This window comes from Rhinoderma darwinii, chromosome 4, assembly GCF_050947455.1.
Source record: "Rhinoderma darwinii isolate aRhiDar2 chromosome 4, aRhiDar2.hap1, whole genome shotgun sequence".
In the NCBI taxonomy this organism is placed as follows: domain Eukaryota; kingdom Metazoa; phylum Chordata; class Amphibia; order Anura; family Rhinodermatidae; genus Rhinoderma; species Rhinoderma darwinii.
Genome location: NC_134690.1, coordinates 254,035,580 through 254,057,322, shown reverse-complemented (window position 1 = coordinate 254,057,322; position 21,743 = coordinate 254,035,580).

Sequence of the window (21,743 nt, the reverse complement as noted above, 5' to 3'; positions counted from 1 at the left end):
GACCCGCCGATCCGCCCAGCCACCGTGACTCCATCTTCGACAAACCACCACCAGCCATGTACCTGCGAAAAGAGAAAAGAAAGAGCAAAACAGACCCATACTGAGAAAATGCAGCATAAAACAAAACAGGGAGGGAGGACGGAACAAATCCTGTGCAGACTGCTCGTTACTGGCCCTCAGCACCCCTTGCTTGTCCTTATATAGCCCCTGACCTCGCCCCTTGAAGCCACCCCTACTCTTTGTTCTAACTCCTCTACTACTCCTCCTATTTTAAACGTTAACCCCTTACCTTCCTGTCCCTCTGGTCATTGCGGCCTACCCCTATGGCCTGCAGCCTGTGTCTGGCCCTTACTATACATCACTTTTCTTGTATCCTAACTCTGTGTCCCTACCTTCCCAACCCAACACAATTCCAAACCCTGTAGCATACAGGAGCCCTGAATGAAATATAGAAGAATATTATGGTACTGTAGACCAACCAGCCATTGGAACTCTTGCTAGGAATCAACTCACTGTTTTTATGCTTTGCTCTGAAGCACAACAATGTACAGTTTGCAGCTGATTAAAAATTATTGAGAAGAAAAGTTGTTCAGATGTTAGGTCCAAATAAATAGATTTTATTTTGTGCCTTGATACTATAGTGATTGTGTTTGTTAACCCGTTAGTGACCGGCCCATAGTGGTTCTACGTCGGTCACTAACGGGCCTTATTCCGATGCCATAGACTTTTTACGTCGCGGCATTGGAATAAGTAAACAGAGCAGGGAGCTGTCAAAACTCCCTGCTCTCAGCTACCAGAGGTAGCTGAGGGCTGGGGGCCTCCCTGCTCTGCCGGATGAGATCGATATTAGTATCGATCTCACCCGTTTAACCCTTCAGATGCGGTGCTGAATAGCGTGCACCGCATCTGAGTGGTTTTGGAGAGAGGGAGGGAGCTCCCTCTCATCCCACTGACACACGGCGATAAGATCGCCAAGTGTCTGTGTCTCCGATGGCAGCCGGGGGCCTAATAAAAGGCCCCCAGGTCTGCCTGTAATGAATGCCTGCTAGATCATGCCGCAGGCATGACCTAGCAGATGCCTGTCCGTTTTAAACGGACAGGCAGTAATACACTGCAACACAGAAGTATTGCAATGTATTATAAATGTGATCGGAGGATCGCATATTAAAGTTCCGCAGTGGGACTAGTAAAAAAGTTTTAAAAAAAAGTTTAATAAAGTTAATAAAAAAAAAGTGAGAAAAAAATGAAAAACCCACTTTTTCCCCTTACAAACTGCTTTACTATTAAAAAACCAAAATAAAGTAGAAAAAAGTTACACATATTTGGTATCGCCACGTCCGTAACGACCCCAACTATAAAGCTATTACATTACTTAACCCGTAAAAAAATTAAATAAAAAACTACGGAAAAGTTGCTGTTTTCTGTGAATCCTGACTTTAAAGAAATGTGATTAAAAAATCATCAAAAAGTCGCATCTACTCCAAAATGGTACCAATAAAAACTACAAGTCTTCCCGCAAAAAAAAAAGCCCTCATACAACTACATCGGCGAAAAAATAAAAACGTTACGGCTCTTCAAATATGGAGACACAAAAACAAATAATTTTGAAAAAAATGCGTTTTAAGGGTATGTTCACACGAGGTCATTACGTCCGTAATTGACGGACGTATTTCGGCCGCAAGTACCAGACCGAACACAGTGCAGGGAGCCGGGCTCCTAGCATCATAGTTATGTATGACTCTAGGCGTCTCTGCCTCGCTGTGGGAAAACTGTCTCGTACTGTAATCATGTTTTCAGTACAGGACAGTAGTTCCACGGAGAGGCAGGGACTCCTAGCATCGTACATAACTATGATGTTAGGAGCCCGGCTCCCTGCACTGTGTTCGATCCGGTACTTGCGGCCGAAATACGTCCGTCAATTACGGACGTAATGACCTCGTGTGAACATACCCTCACTGTGTAAAAGTAGTAAAACATACAAAATCTCTACAAATGTATAGTTGCAATCATAACAACCCGCTGAATAAAGTTATTGTGTTAGTTATACCACACGGTAAACGGCATAGATTTAGGACGCAAAAAGAGTGGCAAAATTTCAGATTTGTTTCTATTCCCCCCAAAAAAAAGTTAATAAAAGTTAAACAATAAATAATATGTACCTCAAAATGGTGCTATTAAAAAATACAACTTGTCCCACAAAAAACAAGACCTTATACAGCTATGTCAACGCAAAAATAAAAAAGTTATAGCTCTTGGAATGTTACGATGGAAAAACGTAAAAAATGGCTTGGTCATTAAGTTCTAAAATAGGCTGGTCATTAAGGGGTTAAACTGCCAGAGCAACTGTTCATTTATCTCCTTCTCTTGGTAAACAGGGGTTACTGTATGATTTTCAGAGAAAAAAAAGAATGGATATTTATGGCCTTTCTATAGTTAAAGGGGTTGTCCAGGAAAAAAAAAATTCTAAAAAGTGTCCCCCAGCCTTTGTTTGCCTTCCCTAATACCCCCTATTAACCTTCTAACCCGTTTCTGTTTGATTTCCATCATCACTGCTGCTATTTCTGTTTGTTTACATCCCTTGCTGTCTGTTTCCTGTCTTGTAACCCACCATACCCATGATCCCCTGCTGCATCTGAGGAGACAGTTGCATCCCCCCTTCCTCCAAAGCATCTCAGCTATTTGCATACTGCCACGCCCCTCTATGTTCACAGGTCCTTCCTTGCTCTAATTACAGGCAGCCAGCTCCCTCCCTGCACACTGTCCTACACACTAATAATCGTCATCCTTTGTGCCTCCATCTATCCTTGATCGAAGTACAGGCACCCATCTCCCTCCCCCGCCCCTTTCACAGCCTGATAAATGTAAGTCTGCCCACTCCACCTATGTCAGACATCTTGGTACACACAATCCAGTCAGCACATTTTCCTCACCTGCTGCTGGATCTGTTCCAAGAGATTCTGTATTAGGCCCTGTTCACACTGAGTTTTTTGCTGGCAGAAAATTCTGCCTCAAAATTCTGTCTTGAATTTTGAGGCAGATTTTGACCTGCCTACACGCCGTTTGCCATGTTTTTTGCCCACGGCCGCTGAGGGAAAAAGAAGCGACATGCCCTATCTTCGGGCATTTACTCTTCTGACCTCCCACTGACATCAATGGGAGGCAGAGAAAGCGTTTTTCGCAGCGATTTTGCCCGTGGCGCTCAATGGCCGTGGGCGAAAAACGTGGCAAACGGCGTGCAGGCAGATCAAAATCTGCCTCAAAATTCAAGCCGAATTTTGAGACAGAATTTTCTGCCTGGAAAAAACAGGGCCTTACAGTGAAGCAAACACCTAACACTACTCCAAACAATGGTAAAACTTTTCTGTTTTTACATAATTTACTATAAATGTATATAAGGCCCCATGCACATGAACGTGCTTTTGTGGCCGCAATTCCCCCGAAAATCCACGGGAGAATTTTGTTCCCATTTATTTCTATGGGGCCATGGACACGACCGTGGTTTCCAAGGTCCGTGCATGGCCCAGGATCCTGGACCGCAGAAAGAACAGACATGTCTTATTACGGCCGTGTTCTGCGTGCTGTCCAGGCTCATAGATTTGCGGGTGGCTCTTGGGTGACACTCCGCGGCCGCCCGACCCGAAAATCATAGCCGTGTACATAGCTACGGTCGTGTGCATAAGGCCTTAGTGTGTCTCACTATTATTTACTAAATATATATATATATATATATATATATATATATATATATATATATATATATATATATATATATATATATATATATATATATATATACATACAGATCAAGTAATATATCCACATCATGTTATTGAGATGTATGTATATACACCATGTTCCTAATTATTATGCACATTAATTATTAGTTTTTCAATTAAACTCATGGATGGTATTGTGTCTTAGGGCTCTTTGGGTCATTGTAATCAATCTCAGACACCTGTGATAATTAGTTTACCAGGTGTGCCCAATCAAAGGAAAACTACTTAAGAAGGACGTTCCACATTATTAAGCAGGCCACAGGTTTCAAGCAATATGGGAAAGAAAAATAATCTTTCTGCTGCCGAAAAGCGTGAGATAGTGCAATACCTTGGACAAGGTATGAAAACATTTAAGCACATTAAGGTCATGGAGTGGTCTAGCCAGTTTCCAGACCTTAATCCCATCGAAAACTTATGGAGGGAGCTGAAGATCCGAGTTGCCAAGCGACAGCTTCGAAATCTTAATGATTTACAGATGATCTGCAAAGAGGAGTGGGCCAAAATTCCATCTAACATGTGTGCAAACCTCATCATCAACTACAAAAAACGTCTGACTGCTGTGCTTGCCAACAAGGGTTTTGCCACCAAGTATTAAGTCTTGTTTGCCAAAGGGATCAAATACTTATTTCTCTGTGCACAATGCAAATAAATATATATAATTTTGACAATGTGATTTTCTGTTTTTTTTTTAAATATAATCTATCTCTCACTGGTAAAATGAACCTAGCCTGAAAATTCTAGACTGTTCATGTCTTTGACAGTGGGCAACGTACAAAATCAGCAAGGGATCAAATACGTATTTCCTTCACTGTATATATATATATATATATATATATTTATTCTGTGTGTGTGTGTATATATATATATATATATATATATATATATATATATATATATATAGAAAGCAGCAGCACTCTGTAGCAAATCCCACTATGGTATCGGGTGCACAGCAGATAATCCTGATCCAGGGATTGTATAATATATCAAAAAGAAATTCCACAGCACTCCAATGTTAACAAAATAAAGTGATTTATTCAAGGATGTATGGCGGTAGCTCCTGCAACACACATCTGGCTACATGCTAGGCTAGGCCACGCCCCCCAAAAATAGAATGTTTCAAGGGGTTTTCCGGAAGCAAAAAATTACATTTAGTTAAACTAAACAATGGAAAACATATAACTTTGCAATGTACTTACGTTTGATCAGATGAATGTAGCGGCTTATCCCATCTTCCTGTGCAGACCCGTCCATTCGCTCCGCTAGCTAACTTCCTGTTTCCGGCTTTCACAATGTACGGTTTTGTCACAAATGACGTAACTTTACCACGTGTTTCCCTATCTGTTTAGAGCATACATGGTTGACACACACTCCACCACGCATGCTCTGTTAAATGATATGGCTCCGTCTTCAGCAGCCGTGTATTTTCCATTGCACATGCTTACATTTTAACTATTTGGGGTCGGTGTGTAGTGTGACGTCGCTCACTCTCTCCTTCTCCTCCTCACAGTGTGAAGTGCATGTGAGGAGGAGGAGGAGGGTGTTTTTTTGGCAACGCTGTGGCCGGGGATTGTAGATACCGCTCCAGGACAAGTCCCTGACTTCACTGTGTCCATATATGGACACAGTGACGTTAGGGACTTCTGAAGCGAAATCCCTGGAGATGTGGCCGCGGATTCTGCTCCAGGAGAAGTCTTTGCCTTCACTGTCCATATATGGACACAGTGACGTCAGGTACTTCTGAAGTGGAATCCCCAGTGATGTGGCCGGGGATTCCGCTCCAGGAGAATCACGCTGGAGGAGTTAGAGTTGGCAGTACGGCAGATGGCCAATGAAAAGGCTCCTGGGACTTATGGGTTCCCTGTTGAGATTTACAAGACATATGGTGACCTATTGTTACCACAGATGTTATCAATGCTACAGGTGGCAGAGGAGAGGGGAGATGGAAGCACTCATAGTCGTTCTTCTGAAGCCGGATAAAGATCTGAAGTGTTCTGATTCCTACCGTCCCATATCCTTACTTCCAACTGATATAAAATTTTTGGCTAAAGTCCTGGCACTCAGCTTGGGAAAGGTCGTTACATCTCTTGTACATAATGGTCAAGTGGGCTTTATGCCCTCTAAATTCACTGCTATAAATATTAGGCGTTTGTTCCTGAATCTTCAGGCGGTCCCGGATAATTCTGGGAATCGGGTTGTGTTGTCCCTGGATGCTGTTAAGGCATTTGACAGTGTGGATTGGGCTTATCTGTGGGCCGTCTTGGAGAAAATGGGATTTGGGCCCCGATATATCTCGTGGTTGCGAGTAATGTATAATGCACCTCGGGCTCGGGTATGGGTCAATAATACGGTATCTGATGTTTTTACACTGTAAAGAGGTATGAGGCAGGGATGTCCCTTATCACCTTTACTCTTCGCTCTGGCAATAGAACCCCTGGCAATTAAGCTTAGAATGACTCAGGAAATTGTAGGGTTTCAATATGGAAGGTTGGAGGAAAAAGTGGCACTATATGCTGATGATCTCCTTTTGTTTCTGGGAGATGCGAAGGAGTCACTATCTCAGGCTGTCCGCACTATCACTTTGTTTGGTACATATTCTGGTCTCACTATCAATTGGAACAAATCGGCCCTGCTTCCAGTAGATCCGTTAATATATTCTTTACCGTCTAATTTGGCTATGGTCCCGGTTACGACACAGTTTAAGTATCTGGGGGTGCTGATTACTCGTAGAGTCATGGACTTTATTCCTCTGAACATTAAAATTTAAAATGCAGACTGAGGCCTGGGGTAAATTACCATTGGGATTGATGGGCAGAGTTAATTTGCTAAAAATTATCTTGATGCCGCAACTGCTCTATATATTTCATAACTTTCTAGTATGGATTTCTAACTCTCTGTTCTACAGAATTAATCAAATATTCAGGGGGGTTATATGGGGACGGGGAAATCCTAGGATTAAGTTGGAAACTTTGCAGTTGGCTGCTGATGAGGGAGGTCTGGCGGTCCCTAATCTTCAAACATACATTTTTGGCGGCACAATTGCAACATTTTAAAGGTTGGCGAGTTTCGGACCATGGGAGCTCCAGGGGTGCAATATTAACACATTTGTTAGGACATGGCTCCTTGTTTTCTTTGCTTGAATCACACCGCTTTAGACTCCCACCCAATCCTATGCCGACTGTTTCCTAGATACATAAGGTTTGGTGGAAGACTCGGGACTTACAAGGCATCGCAGGGATTACTCGGTTCACACCTTTATGGCACAGCTTTAGGCTATGGGAGTTGTATCAATTAAGTGGGTTTGAACAGTGGGACAGTATTGGGGTCAAATATATCTCGCAAGTGTATAAAGATGGTGTACTAAAATCCTTCTAACAGTTAAGGGAGGAGTTTACTCTGTCCAATACCTTCTTCTATCAGTACCTGCAGTTGTGTCATGCATTGTCAGCACAATATGGAGAATCCCCACGAGAGGTACAGACATCAGTGATTATACACGTGCTTGAGAATGAGGGTAGTGTGAGAGGTGTAATTTCATTCTTATATGGCCAAATATTGGACTATGTGTTAAAATCACCTTTGGATCATGTGAGAGAAAAATGGTCTCGTGATGTGGGGAATATATGTGAGGATGCTTGGAGAAGCATCCTGGCATTGGAGATGCCCCGTTGATTTCACTTAATATGGCTCACCGCAGATCTCAGTCATTTTTACTTCACAGAGTTTATCGTACTCCGGTGCTCTTACAGAAAATGGGTCTTCGAACTGTTGCAGGGTGTCCATGATGTCCAGAAGAACAGGCAGACCTTATTCATATGATGTGGGGTTGTACCATTTTGCAGAGGTATTGGGAAGAGGTTTTGGAATTGGTAGATAGGGTATTTGGTCTCCGGGTGCCACGTGATCCGTTAGTGGGTGTTCTGGGTTATGTGGAGGATCTTGAAGTCACTCATTTTTAATAATTGTCTTGTAAGCTAATAGCTATGAGGTGGTTGGACTCATTTGCACCTGCATATGGTGAATTGGTTAATCATATGAATGGTATTATATAGTTGGAGAGGGCAGTCACCTCAAACGTGGTGCACTTAAAAAGTTTGAGGGTCAATGGACAAAGTGGTTGATGTCACCAGGGTTGCCGTCAGCTTCTCTTATGAACAATGTATCTGTCAGGCTATTGGATTAGACTCACTAATATTTGGTGGGGGACGGCGCGTTGGTATGGAAGTGTTGGTAGGTTCCATGTGATACAGTAGAGTAATACAGCGCATAGTGCTCTTTGCAAGTGGGTGGGATGGGACAGGGGGGTTTGGGTGGATGGGATGATGTCTCATATGTTAATTGTTTGTATACTATGAAAACAAGTTTTAATAAAAACTATTTTATTTTTAAAAAACATTCTATTTTCATATTTTGCTGACTAAATAGATTAGATGTCTTATAAGTATTATCACAATGCATAATCTGCCTTTTTTTGGCAAATGGTCTACATAGGGAATTCAGAAGTCCCTGCTTAGACCATTTGCAGAAGATCATATTAGAAAGATACAACAGACTTTATCAACAAGATCACAAGCTTACCTTATGACTGGTGGCCATGTACACTAGTCAGAATGGATGTGACCAGTTTGTAAACAAATATCCCAACTGAATTGGGGGTGGAAGTTGTTAACAATATTCTGCGGGAAAATTCAGAATACACAAAAGATGAGATTGAACTGATTACTGAACTCCTATTGTTTGTCATTTCAAACGATTGTTTTTTCTTTAAGTCACAGTTTTATCAGTAATTAACGGGGACTGCAATGGATTGTAATGTAGTACCAATCTTCACAGTTTTATTTATGAATTTTTTGGAGGAGCAATTTGTATACAGCAATGCATTATTTCTCAACAACCCTATGTGCTGGGACCGCTATATTGATGATGTGTTTCTTGTTTGGCAGGGAGACTTAGACACTCTCGAAGAATTTCACCTCTATCTTAGATCCTGTTTTTCCTCTATTACGTTTTCCCTCGAGTATAGTGAATCTAAAGTTGCCTTCCTAAACGTATCTGTCCAGTTAATAGATGATAGATTGGTCCTTGACCTTTACAGCAAGCCAAATGACAAAAGCAGCTTACTACGGTATGAGAGCTGCCATCCACAAGGTCTCCTCAAATTCCCTCCCTTCTCTCAGTACATGCGAGTGAAACGGATTATGTCAGATAGTAACAACAGTTTGAATAGATTAAAATACATGACAGATAGATTTCAGCAGAAATGGTTGCCCATCAATATTAGGAGAACTTAACTTGATGAGATCTATAAATGTATCAAATGGGAACTTTTGAGAATAAAAGAAACCAAAAGCAGAATAGAGTGTAATTTGTTTCTAGATCCACTATGAATAGCAAGAATATCAGAATTGTTGTAAGAAAACATTGGCATATATTACAAAAGGGACATCCTGAAACCTTTAGGGAGCCCCCTCTTATGTCATACAGAAAATGTAAAAAGTAGAACACATACAGTAATGTAACAGCACTGAGTAATGTATTCATATTGAGTTTGAATTGAAAATTATGTCCGCTTAGAAAATTGTAATAAATTAAAGGTAGTTACAATTCTTCAAAGATCTCTTTTCTGCACAAAGGCTGAAGTTCATTACAAAGGGTTTCCACTAAGATCATGTCTCTCCTGCATAGCCCAAAGTGGAATATTTTTTGATGAATCACTAGATTATAATGTCCAAGTTTTCATGCCAAAATGGTTGAACCTGCCTTCACAGTGCTTCTGTTCTACAAATATCATGATTAAGGATTAGGAGCTGGAAGCAGGGTCACAGAGTAAGATAATATTTTTGTCTGACTTGCCATTTTAACATTATGTATGACTTGAAGATAAAAGTCTGCTAAATGTGTTTAAGTGATCTGTTGTAGGTGGTGCTATTTTGTAATAACAATACTTTTCATTGTAAAAAGAAACCACAAAATTGGCAAGTGAATCCACACTAATGCATATTGCTTCACATCATGTGGTTCATGAATTAGGTAGAAAATGATGTTTCATGGGTTTCAATTAAATGGAAGAACTGGGGAAAAGTCACTTGAATAATTGTGATTTCCTGTAAGGTTTCAAAATTAGATAGTAGTCATATTACTCTTGCAGTTAATATGTGACTAGTAGAAATACAACCTAATCAGCTGTTATCTCCGGATAATACCACGTCTGCCCACTAATTTTACCTTGCAGCGGCCAAAATGGAAATTTACTACAACATTTCTCTTGTTACATAAAATGTTAGAAGAGATGCTGTTTCCCAGAGGAACACTGTGGTACAGTTTAGGACTATCAAATTCTATAGGTGTGTCATTCTAGATCCGTGTGGTTTGGCCACGTGCATATGACTTCCATAAAACATTTTAGTAATGCGATTTACAATGTAAACATGTAGTAGGAGACATAACTGTACATCATGTTGAGGAAGGGGGTGTATGGAGCTGGTTCACAGACTCAGCCCGCATAATACTCAGCAGGAGTCGGCTGTAAAGATGTGTCCATCCTTAACTTTTTCTGAATTGCGTTAAGTATACAATTTGTCATGATCCTAATTTAATACAATCTCGCAATATCCAGTAAAAAAATTTGTACATTAACATATTAATTTTTTTTAACATGGCAGTCTATGGGCGATGGATGGTTGACGGAAGGCCGATGGATAGTCGACATATGGCATCTGTCACAGTCATCCTGTAAAAAAAGTATACGTTAATAGTATACATCTTTTTAACATAGGTGTCCATGGGCAACGGATGGTAGACGGATGGCATCCGACACTTAACCGTAACGGTAGGAATTGAAGATAATTCCTGTCCCAGCTATTTAACCACTTTGATGCCACGGTCAATACTGAGAAAGAGGGGGCCCTTTCTGTCACCTGATCAACGCAACACGATGGTGGTGTGCCGATGTTTGTCGGGAAGGCCCCTAGGTCTGCCATCTGTGTGCTCCTACTAAGCCCTGATAGGTATTGAAGTGTATTGTACCAGCGATCAAACATCCTCTTGTTCAAATACGCTACGAGGTCTAAACAAAATGTAAGAAGCAGTTAAATAGTAACTGTAACTTCAACAAACTTTTAATATGTCATAGAGACATATCAAAAGTTTGGATCGGTGGTGGTCCGGGTACTGAAACCCCTACCATTGCTGAAACGAATGTGCAGAAGCACTCAACAGAGAGCTTTGTACCTTCGTCTGTGATCAGTGCTCCCAATCAGGCTGTAATAGCCGTCTTCAGGCTGACGAGGAGTGATAATCAGAGATGAGCGCTACTGCACCTTCATTTAAGCAACGGTGGGCTTCTCATCAATTGGACCCCCACCGATCAAAACTTTTAATATGTCTCTATGACATATCAAAAGTTTATTGAAAGTGCAGATACTCTTTAAACTCTTCCCGCGCTGCGCCGCCAACTGTATGTCCTGGAGAGGGTTTGCTTCCCGCACCAGGACGTACAATTGCGGAGTGGTTCCCGGCGCACACTGTCTTAATGGACAGTGTCCGGGAACCGGGATGTCTAGGGAAAAGTCACTTGAATAATTGTGATTTCCTTTAAGGTTTCAAAATTAGATAGTTGTCATATTACTCTTGCAGTTAATATGTGACTAGTAGAAATACAACCTAATCAGCTGTTATCTCCAGGTAATACCACGTCTGCCCACTAATTTTCCCTTGCAGCGGCCAAAATGGAAATTTACTACAACATTTTTCTTTTTTTATATGAAATGTTAGAAGAGATGCTGTTTCCCAGAGGAACACGGTGGTACAGTTTAGGACTATCAAATTCAATAGGTGTGTCATTCTAGATCCGTGTGGTTGGCCACGTGCATAAGACCTCCATAAAACATTTTAGTAACTTGATTTACAATGTAAACATGTAGTAGGAGACATAACTGTACATCATGTTTAGGAAGAGGGTGTATGGAGCTGGTTCACTGGCTCAGCCCGCATCATACTCAGCAGGAGTCGGCTGTACAGATGTGTCCACCCTTAACTTTTTCTGAATTGCGTTAAGAATACAATTTGTCATGATCCTAATTTAATACAATCTCGCAATATCCATTAAAAAAATGTATACGTTAACATATAAAAATGTTTTAACATGGTAGTCTATGGGCGATGGATGGTTGACGGAAGGCCGATGGATAGTCGACATATGGCATCTGTCCCAGTCATCCAGTAAAAAAAGTATACGTTAATCGTATACATCTTTTTAACATAGGTGTCCATGGGCAACGGATGGTAGATGGATGGCATCCGACACTTAACCGTAACGGCAGGAATTGAAGATAATTCCTGTCCCAGCTATTTAACCACTTCGATGCCACAGTCAATACTGAGAAAGAGGGGGCCCTTTCTGTCACCTGATCAACGCAACACGATGGCAGTGTGCCGATGTTTGTCGGGAAGGCCCCTAGGTCTGTCATCTGTGTGCTCCTACTAAGCCCTGGTAGGTAATGAAGTGTATTGTATCAGCGATCAAACATCCTCTTGTTCAAGTACCCTACGGGGAATAAACAAAATGTAAGAAGCAGTTAAATAGTAACTGCAATTTCAACAAACTTTTAATATGTCATAGAGACATATTAAAAGTTTGGATCGGTTGTTGTACTGAAACCCCCACCATTGCTGAAACAAAGGTGCAGAAGCGCTCAGCTGAGAGCTTTGTACCTTCGACTGTGATCAGCGCTCCCAGTCAGTCAATTGGACCCCCACCGATCAAAACTTTTAATATGTCTCTATGACATATCAAAAGTTTAATGAAAGTGCAGATACTCTTTAACCTCTTCCCGCGCTGCGCCGCCAACTGTACGACCTGGAGAGGGTTTGCTTCACGCACCAGGACGTACAGTTGCGGAGCGGTTCCCGACGCACACTATCTTAATGGACAGTGTCCAGGAACCGGGAGGTCTGCTGTCCCCGACAGCTGACACTCCAGTCTTGCTGGTCAGCGGACCATCGCCACTGATTTCGGCAAATAACTCCATAAATGCGGCGACCGATTGCGATCGCCGCATTTAAGGGGTTTGAAGCACCTCGGCAGCCCCCACAAAGTAATTGTGGGGGCTGCCGATGCTTGTCGTGGCAATCGGAGGCCAGACAGTGGCCTCCGGGTTGCCATGTACGGAAGCCTCGGAGGAGCATCCTCCGGCCGGTCCTCCTGGGCTTCCTGTCAGTGTGACTGTCACATCACAATGACAGTTAGGGTATGTGCACACGATAACTGCATTTACGTCTGAAATTACGGAGCTGTTTTCAGGAGAAAACAGCTCCTGAATTTCAGACGTAATTGCATATACTCACGTTTTGCGGGGCGTCCATTTCGGACGTAATTTGGAGCTGTTCTTCATTGGATTCAATGAAAAACGGCTCCAATTATGTCCCAAGAAGTGTCCTGCACTTCTTTGACGAGGCTGTAATTTTACGCGTCGTCTTTTGACAGCGACGCGTAAAATTACAGGTCGTTGGCACAGTACATCGGCAAACCCATTGAAATGAATGGGCAGATGTTTGCTGACGTATTGGAGCCGTGTTTTCAGGCGTAATTCGCGTCGTAAAACACCTCCATTACGCTTGAAAATAGGTCGTGTGAACCCAGCCTTAGAATACATTACACTACGTAGGTAGTGTAATGTACTCTAGCAGCGATCAAAGCTGCAAGTCTAAATGTCCCCTAGTGGGACAAATAAAAAAAGTAATAAAAATGTTTTAAAAAAAGTGTAAAAATAAAAGTTAGAAGTTATATAAAAAAAAAATTAATTTTTTCCTATAATAAGACTTTCCATATAGGAAAAAAATGAACACGTTAAAAAAAGTACACATATCTGGCATCACCGCGTTCGTAACGACCCCAACTATAAATCTATAATGTTATTTTTCCCGCACGATGAACACCCCAAAAAAATCAATAAAAAACGACACCAGAATCGCTATTTTTTGATCACCACCCCTCCCAAAATAGAGAATAAAAAGTGATCAAAAAGTCGCATGTACCCGAGAACAGTACCAATAAAAAACTACAATCCGTCCCGCAAAAAACAAGCCCTTACACAGCTTTTTTGACTAAAAAATAAAAAAGTTATGGCTCTCAGAATATGGTGACACAGAAAATAAATAATTTTATAAAAAAGTGATTTTATTGCGTTAACTCTGCAAAAAATAAAGAAACCTATATACATATGGTATCTACGTAATCGTACCGACCCGCAAAACAAAGTAAAACTGTCATTTATATCACACGGTGAACGCTGCAAAAAATAAACTAAAAAACATTGTCAGAATTGCTTGTTTTTGGTCACCGAGCTTGACATTTTTTTTTTATTAAAAGTGTTCAAAAAAATCGCATATACCCCAAAATGGTACCAATGAAAACTACAGATTGTCCCACAACAAATAAGCCCTCACACGGTTCAGGTGGTGAAAAAAATAAAGAAGTTCTGGCTCTCAGAATATGGCGATGAAAATGCGCAGAGTGCTCAAAAAGTGACTAAGATCGGTCACCATTTATCAGGGCGACACTGGCCACATATCTATGACTTATTATTTATTTACCACATTATTATACCCTCTTATTATGCCCTGATGTTCTCCGCACAGATTACATATGCCCCCACATCATAAACTAAAACACCAGTAAAACCCCAACAGAACTACTACCAAGCAAAATCTGCACTCCAAAAGCAAAATGGCGCTCCCTCCCTTCTGACCTTTGCAGCGTACCCAAACAGCAGTTTGCGCCCACATGTATGGCATCACCATACCCAAGAGAACCCGTTTAACGTTTTATGAAGTATTTGTCTTCAGTGGGACAAACTGGGCACAACATATTATGCGCTAAAATGGCATATCATTTGAAAATTGCAATATTTACTTTGAACCATTCGCTGTGCATTAACCGCTTTGCGCACTATGACTTAATTGCACATCATGGTGCGGGGGTTGATGTATGGAGCTGGCTCACGTGCTGAGCCCGCTCTATCCGCTGCAAGTGTCAGCTGTGTATTACAGCTAACACCCAGGACTAATGGACAGGAACAGCGATCGCGCTGTTACAGGAGTCTGTAAAAATAACAATATACTGCAATACATAAGTATTGCAGTATATTGTACCAGCGATCCAATGATCGCTGGTTCAATTCCCCTAAGGAAACTAATAAAATGTGTAGAAGAATTAAAGTTTTTAGTAGTGAGAAAAAAAAATGTAAAGTTAAAAAAAAAAACTTTTCTCATTTTTCATATAAAGTAATGTCAAAAAAGAAACAAAATTGGTATCGCTACGTCCGTAAAAGGCCGAACTATTACAATATACAATTATTTAACTCGCACGATGAACACCGTAAAAAACTTAAATCATTGAAACTGCCAAAATCGCTTTTTTTTTTGTCACCTTAGCTATCAAGAAAAAATGTAATACAACTTTTTGATCACTTCTAATGTACCAAAATATGGAACCAATAAAAACTACAGCTCGTCCCGCAAAAAATAAGATCTCCCACCGCTCAATCAACCAAAAAATAAAAACAATTTTTATTTTAACAATTAGATTTTTCTTTGTAAAAGTAGTATAATACAAAAAAAAACTATATAAATTTGGTATCTCTGTAATTGTATTGAGCCGCAGAATAAAGTAAAGTTTTCGTTTTTACTGTACGGCGAAAGCTGTAAATACGAAACCCCCAAAAATTTTAATCAGATTTTTTTCCAATCTCAGCCCTCAAATAATTTTTTTTGCAGTTCCCCAGTACATTTTATGGTACTTTAAATGGTCTCAATAGAAACTACAACTCCTCCCGCAATAAATAAGCCCTCACACTGCTCTATTGATGGAAAATGAAAAAAGTTATGGCTCTTGGAAGGCAGGGAGTGAAAAACGAAAATAAGAAAGCAAAAAATGGATCAGTCGTGAAAGGGTAAATTAATTTCCAATGAAAAAAATGTATGACACCATGTGGGATATTTCCGTACTCTGAAAAAATAGCTTTACAAAAATTTGTTGTTTTTTTCTCTTTTATCCCTTGTGAAAATGAGAAAATGCAACATTTTAGTGGAAAAAAATTGTGATATTCATTTTTGCGGCCTAATTCGAATAAATTCTGCAAAAAAACTGTGGGGTCTAAATGCTAACTATACCCCTAGAAAAATTCCTTGAGGTATGTTTCCAAAATGGGGTCACTTTTGGGGGGTTTCCACTGTTTTGGTCCTTCCAGGGCATTGCAAACGCGACATGGCACCAAAAACCAATCCATCAAAATCCGTGCTCCAATATCCAAATGGTGCTCCTTCCCTTCTGAGCGCTGCCATGGGTCGAATCAGAAGTTTATTACCACATATGGGGTATTGCCGTAATCGGGAAACATTGCTTTACAAATGTTGGGTTGCATTTTCTTCGTTATTCCTTTTAAATATTAAAAATTTCTATATTTTTACAGGCTAATTCCAATATATTTAGCAAAAAACCTATGTGGTCAAATTGCTAACTATACCCTTAGCTAAATTCCTTGAGAGGTGTAGTTTGCAAAATAGGGTAACTTTTGGGGTGTTTCCACTGTTTTCGCACCACAAGACCTCTTCAAAGCTGACATGGTGCCTAAAATATATTCTAAAAAAAGGAGGCCCAAAATCCACTAGGTGCTTCTTTGCTTCTGAGGCAGGTGTTTCAGCCCATTAGAGCACGAGGACCACATGTGGGATATTTCTAAAAACTGCAGAATCTGGGCAATAAAATATTGAGTTGCGTTTCTCTGGTAAAATCTTCTGTGTTACAAAAAACATTTTTTATTAGTAATGAATTTCAGCAAAAAAAAATTTATTTGTAAATTTCACCTCTCCTTTTCTTTAATTCCTGTGAAACGCCTAAAGTGTTAAAACACTTTATGAATGCTGATTCGAATACCTTGAGGGGTGCAGTTTTCAAAATGAGGTGATTTGTGGTGGTTTTCTAATATATAAGGCCCTCATAGCCACTTCAGAACTGAACTGGTCCCTGAAGAAATGGCCTTTTGAAATTTTCTTTAAAACATGAGAAATTGCTGCTAAAGTTCTAAGCCTTGTAACGTCCTAGAAAAATAAAAGTACGTTCAAAAAACAATGCAAACATAAAGTAGACATATGGAAAATGTTAATTAGTAACTATTTTGTGTGGTATTACTATATGTTTTACAAGCAGATAGTTTAAATTTAGAAAAATGGTAATTTTTGCAAATTTTCTCAAAATTTTGGTGTTTTTCACAAATAAATACCAAATTTATCAACCAAGTTTTTTCTCTAACAAAGTACATTATGTCATGAGAAAACAATCTCAGAATCGCTTGGATATGTAAAAGCATTCCGAAGTTATTACCACATAAAGTAACACATGTCAGATTTGAAGGCCAAAACAGGCTGGGTCCTGAAGGGGTTAAATAAAGTTTTTAATTATATATAAAAAATATTAACATTTTAAACACCCACCTTTTCCTATTTTCCACCTAAAGTAATGTAAAAAAAATTAAATAAACATATTTGAAATTGCCAGTAAAAGTCAGAACTATTACAATATACTGTACATTATTATCCTGCATGGCGACCGCTGTAAAAAAAAAAATGAAACAAAATAACTGCAGAATTGTTTTTTTTTGGTCACCTTACCTTTCATAAAATGGAATAAAAAGTGATTAAACAGTCCTATGTACCCCAAAATGGTACCAATAACTCAGAACAAGTTCTCACATCTCTGGATCAATGGAAAAATAAAAAAGTTATGGGTCTTAGAATACAGTGACACAAAACAAATCCTTTTTAAATAATAGATTTCTCTTTATAAAAGTAGTACATTAAAAAACCTATAAAAATTGTGTACCACCGTAATCGTATTTACCCGCAGAATAAAGGTAACATGTTTTTACAGTAATGTGAATGCCGTAAAAATGAAACCTAAAAGTTTTTTTTCCTTTTTACCCGATAAATATTTTTTTTGCAGTTTCTCAGTACATTATACGGTACATTAAATGGTGCCATTAAAATCTACAACTTGTGGTAAAATAAAAAACTTATGGTTTTCAGAAGGTGGTGGAGCAAAAACAAAAGTGAAAAACTGAAAAATGGGTGCGGTGGGAAGGGGTAAAAGATGAGCCATCAATGGAAAAATTGTGCCTGTTTTATTTGAACAATCATTAGCCCCTTGAAGGTGTTTTCCGAGTTAGACTTTTATCTGGGCACTTTATTTGGTCTCTCTCCCACACAAACTTAGTTATTAACATAATATCCAAAGTGCCCTGTTTCTCCCCTCTCGCTGTGCGTCTTGTGACCTCCGATGTCACTTTTCCTTCAGCTTCTGGTGATGCAGGGGCGTAGCTAGGGGGGGGGCGCAGTTCAGAGGGGGGCGCCAGCGCCACCTCCTTCACTATAATTGTACCTGTGTCGCAAGGACACAGGTACAATTAGAAGAAATGAATGACCAGGCACGTTCCGTGCCCGGCCATTCAGCGCCTCTCCACGAATGAAGCGACTGGTACCTTTTGTACCAGTGACGCTTCCATCGATGAAAGGCGCTGACTGACTGACAGGGAAAGTCATCCTGCCCAGCCAATCAGTGCCTTTCATAGACGCTGCGTTCAACCCCCTGGAGACCTGCGCAGAAGAGAGCAGGTCTCCATGGCTGCCGGACAGCGTGGGAGCGGGAATAAGGTGAGTTTGAATATTTTTATTTTTTTTAAATTGTAATAGAAGTGTGTGGCTGTATCTGCGGGGGAGGGGGGGACTATATCTAGAGGGGGGCTATATCTACAGGGGTGGGCTATATACAGGGGGACTATATCTACAGGGGAGCTATATCTACAGGGGTGGGCTATATACATGGGGACTATATCTACAGGGGGGCTATATCTACAGGGAGTGGGCTATATACAGGGGGACTATATCTACAGGGGGTGGGCTATATACAGGGGGACTATATCTACAGGGGGTGGGCTATATACAGGTGGACTATATCTACAGGGGGTGGGCTATATACAGGTGGACTATATCTACAGGGGATGGGCTATATACAGGGGGACTATATCTACAGGGGGCTATATCTACAGGGGGTGGGCTATATACAGGGGGACTATATCTACAGGGGGTGGGCTATATACAGGTGGACTATATCTACAGGGGGTGGGCTATATACAGGGGGACTATATCTACAGGGGGGGCTATATACTGGGGTGAGCTATCTATGGAGCACCATATACAGGGGTGGGCTATAGCTACAGGGGGGGCAATATAGTATATAGCCCCCTGTATATATAGACCACCCCTGTAGATGTAGCCCACCGATGTAGATGTAGCCCACCCCTGTAGATGTAGCCCACCCCTGTAGATGTAGCCCACCCCTGTAGATATAGCCCACCCCTGTAGATATAGCCCACCCCTGTAGATATAGCCCACCCCTGTAGATTTGGTCCCCCTGTAGATATGGTCCCCCTGTAGATAGCCCCCCCATGTATATAGTCCCCCTTTAGATATAGTCCCCCTGTAGATATAGCCCACCCCTGTATATAGTCCCCCTGTAGATATAGCCCACCCCTGTATATAGTATCCCACAAATAGCTCCCCCTATAGTGCTCCACAGAAAGCCCACCCCTGTATATAGCCCCCTTGTACATATAGTCCACCCTTGTATATAGTGCTCCACAGATAGCCCACCCTTGTATATAGTATATACAGGGGTGGGCTATCTGTGGAGCACTATATACAGGGGTGGACTATCTAGTGGAGCACTATATACAGGGGTGGACTATATGTACAAGGGGGCTATATACAGGGGTGGGCTATCTGTGAAACACTATATACCGGGGTGGACTATATGTGGAGCACTATATACAGGGGTGGGCTATATCTACAGGGGGGCTACATACATGGTTGGGCTATATCTACAGGGGGATTATATCTACAGGGGGACTATATACAGGGGTGGGCTATCTACAGGGGGACCATATCTACAGGGGGACCATTTCTACAGGGGTGGGCTATATCTACAGGGGTGGGCTATATCTACAGGGGTGGGCTATATCTACAGGGGGGCTATATACAGGGGTGGGCTATCTGTAGAGCACTATAGGGGGAGTTATTTGTGGGACTCTATACAGGGGTGGTCTGTATGGGGGCACTATCTACAGGGGCTCTATGGCAGGCACTATCTACAGGGGGCTCTATGGCAGGCACTATCTACAGGGGGCACAGTGTGTGTGTGTGTGTGTGTGTGTGTGTGTGTGTAGGACACGGTGTATGGTGCTATTATAATTAGAGGTGCAGTGTATGGTGCTATTATATTTAGGGGCGTAGTGTGTGCTATAATGATAACTTTATATTTATTTATAGGTGCAGAAATGTTGGAAAAGTGAGAAGCTGAAGACACCTGAGCAGCAAACTGCAGAAATGGTCTGTGACCGGGAGAAGCCACCATAGAGGTCTGGACCGGATGGAGAAAAAGAACTAGAATCCGTCACCGGTGAGTCACTTAATGTAAATGTTTATTCTGCCTCTAATCAGTACTGTAGTCATTGTATGATCTGCAGCGAGATGATGGGTGGTATGATTATGATAGGATTTATTTTTTGTGAAACGGCATCTCCCAGCATATCCTTACCATTGTTTGGGCCATGCTGGGAGCTGTAGTTTTACGACGTACACACCTATACAGCAGGGGTTGCACTAAATTGAGCTGTATTTGTGCTGGTGTTGTATATATGTAGTGAGCTTGCTTCTGGGGCTGTATATATGTACTGAGCATGGTTCTGGTGTTGTGTATAGAACCATATTGCTTGTAAAATGTACAAATGTTTTTATGCTCGCGTTACATAAAAATAAATGACACGTCGATTGGTAGAGAAAACAAACACGGCGAGGGGGAAGGAGATGTCGAGAAAGAGGTTGGGGGGGGGGCGCCAAACTGAATCTTTGCCCCGGGTGCTGGAGAACCTAGCTACGCCTCTGGGTGATGTATAGCGATCCCATGGGCTAGGCGCCGATACACCATGTCACTAGGGACGTGTCCTTCCGAGGGTGTGTATTTTCACAGCGGGGAAACGCTCATGCGCGGTCCCCACTGTACTCTCTATGTGCCATACATATGTGGTTGATGCTGTAGTGATTGACCTGCTTGCTAATACAAGCGATCCCCACTGTACTCTCTATGTACCACTTATGCGTAGTTGATGCAGTAGTGATTGTCCTGCTTCCAAATACAGATTTATTAGCGCATGCCAAACAGGAATAAGTAAACAAACACAGCCAGCAAGGAATGTCAACAAACAGCGCAAAACAGGAATGCAAGTGATGGTAAATACCTAATTTTGTTACTGGAATATGGTCAAAAAGTTGTGTAAAGTGAGGAAAACATTTTTTTAATGTTTTTATTTTATTGGAGGATCTCTCTTTAACCCCCTCCCGTCGTAAACAACTTTCGGATTTTCATTTTCGTTTTTTCCTCCCCACCTTTTAAAAGAGCGGTGTAAGGGCTTGTTTTTTGCGGGACGGGTTGTATTTTTTATTGGTACTATTTTCGGGTGCATGCGACTTTTTGATCACTTTTTATTCTATATTTTGGGAGGGGTGGTGACCAAAAACTAGTGATTCTAGCATTGTTTTTAATTTTCTAATACCGTGTGGTAAAATTACATTATAGTTTTATAGATTGGGTCGTTACGAACGCGGTGATACCAAATATGTGTACTGTTTTTTAACGTTTTCATTTTTTCCCTATAATAAGAGACTTATTATAGGGGAAAAAAAATCTTTTATTTTTACACTTTTGTAAAACATTTTTATTAACTTTTTTTTTACTTTTTTCTTTACTTTTTACACTTTCTTTTTTGACCTGCAGCTTTGATCGCTGCTATAATACATTACACTACCTAGGTAGTGTAACGTATTCCAACTGTCAGTGTGAAATCACAGTCACTCTGACAG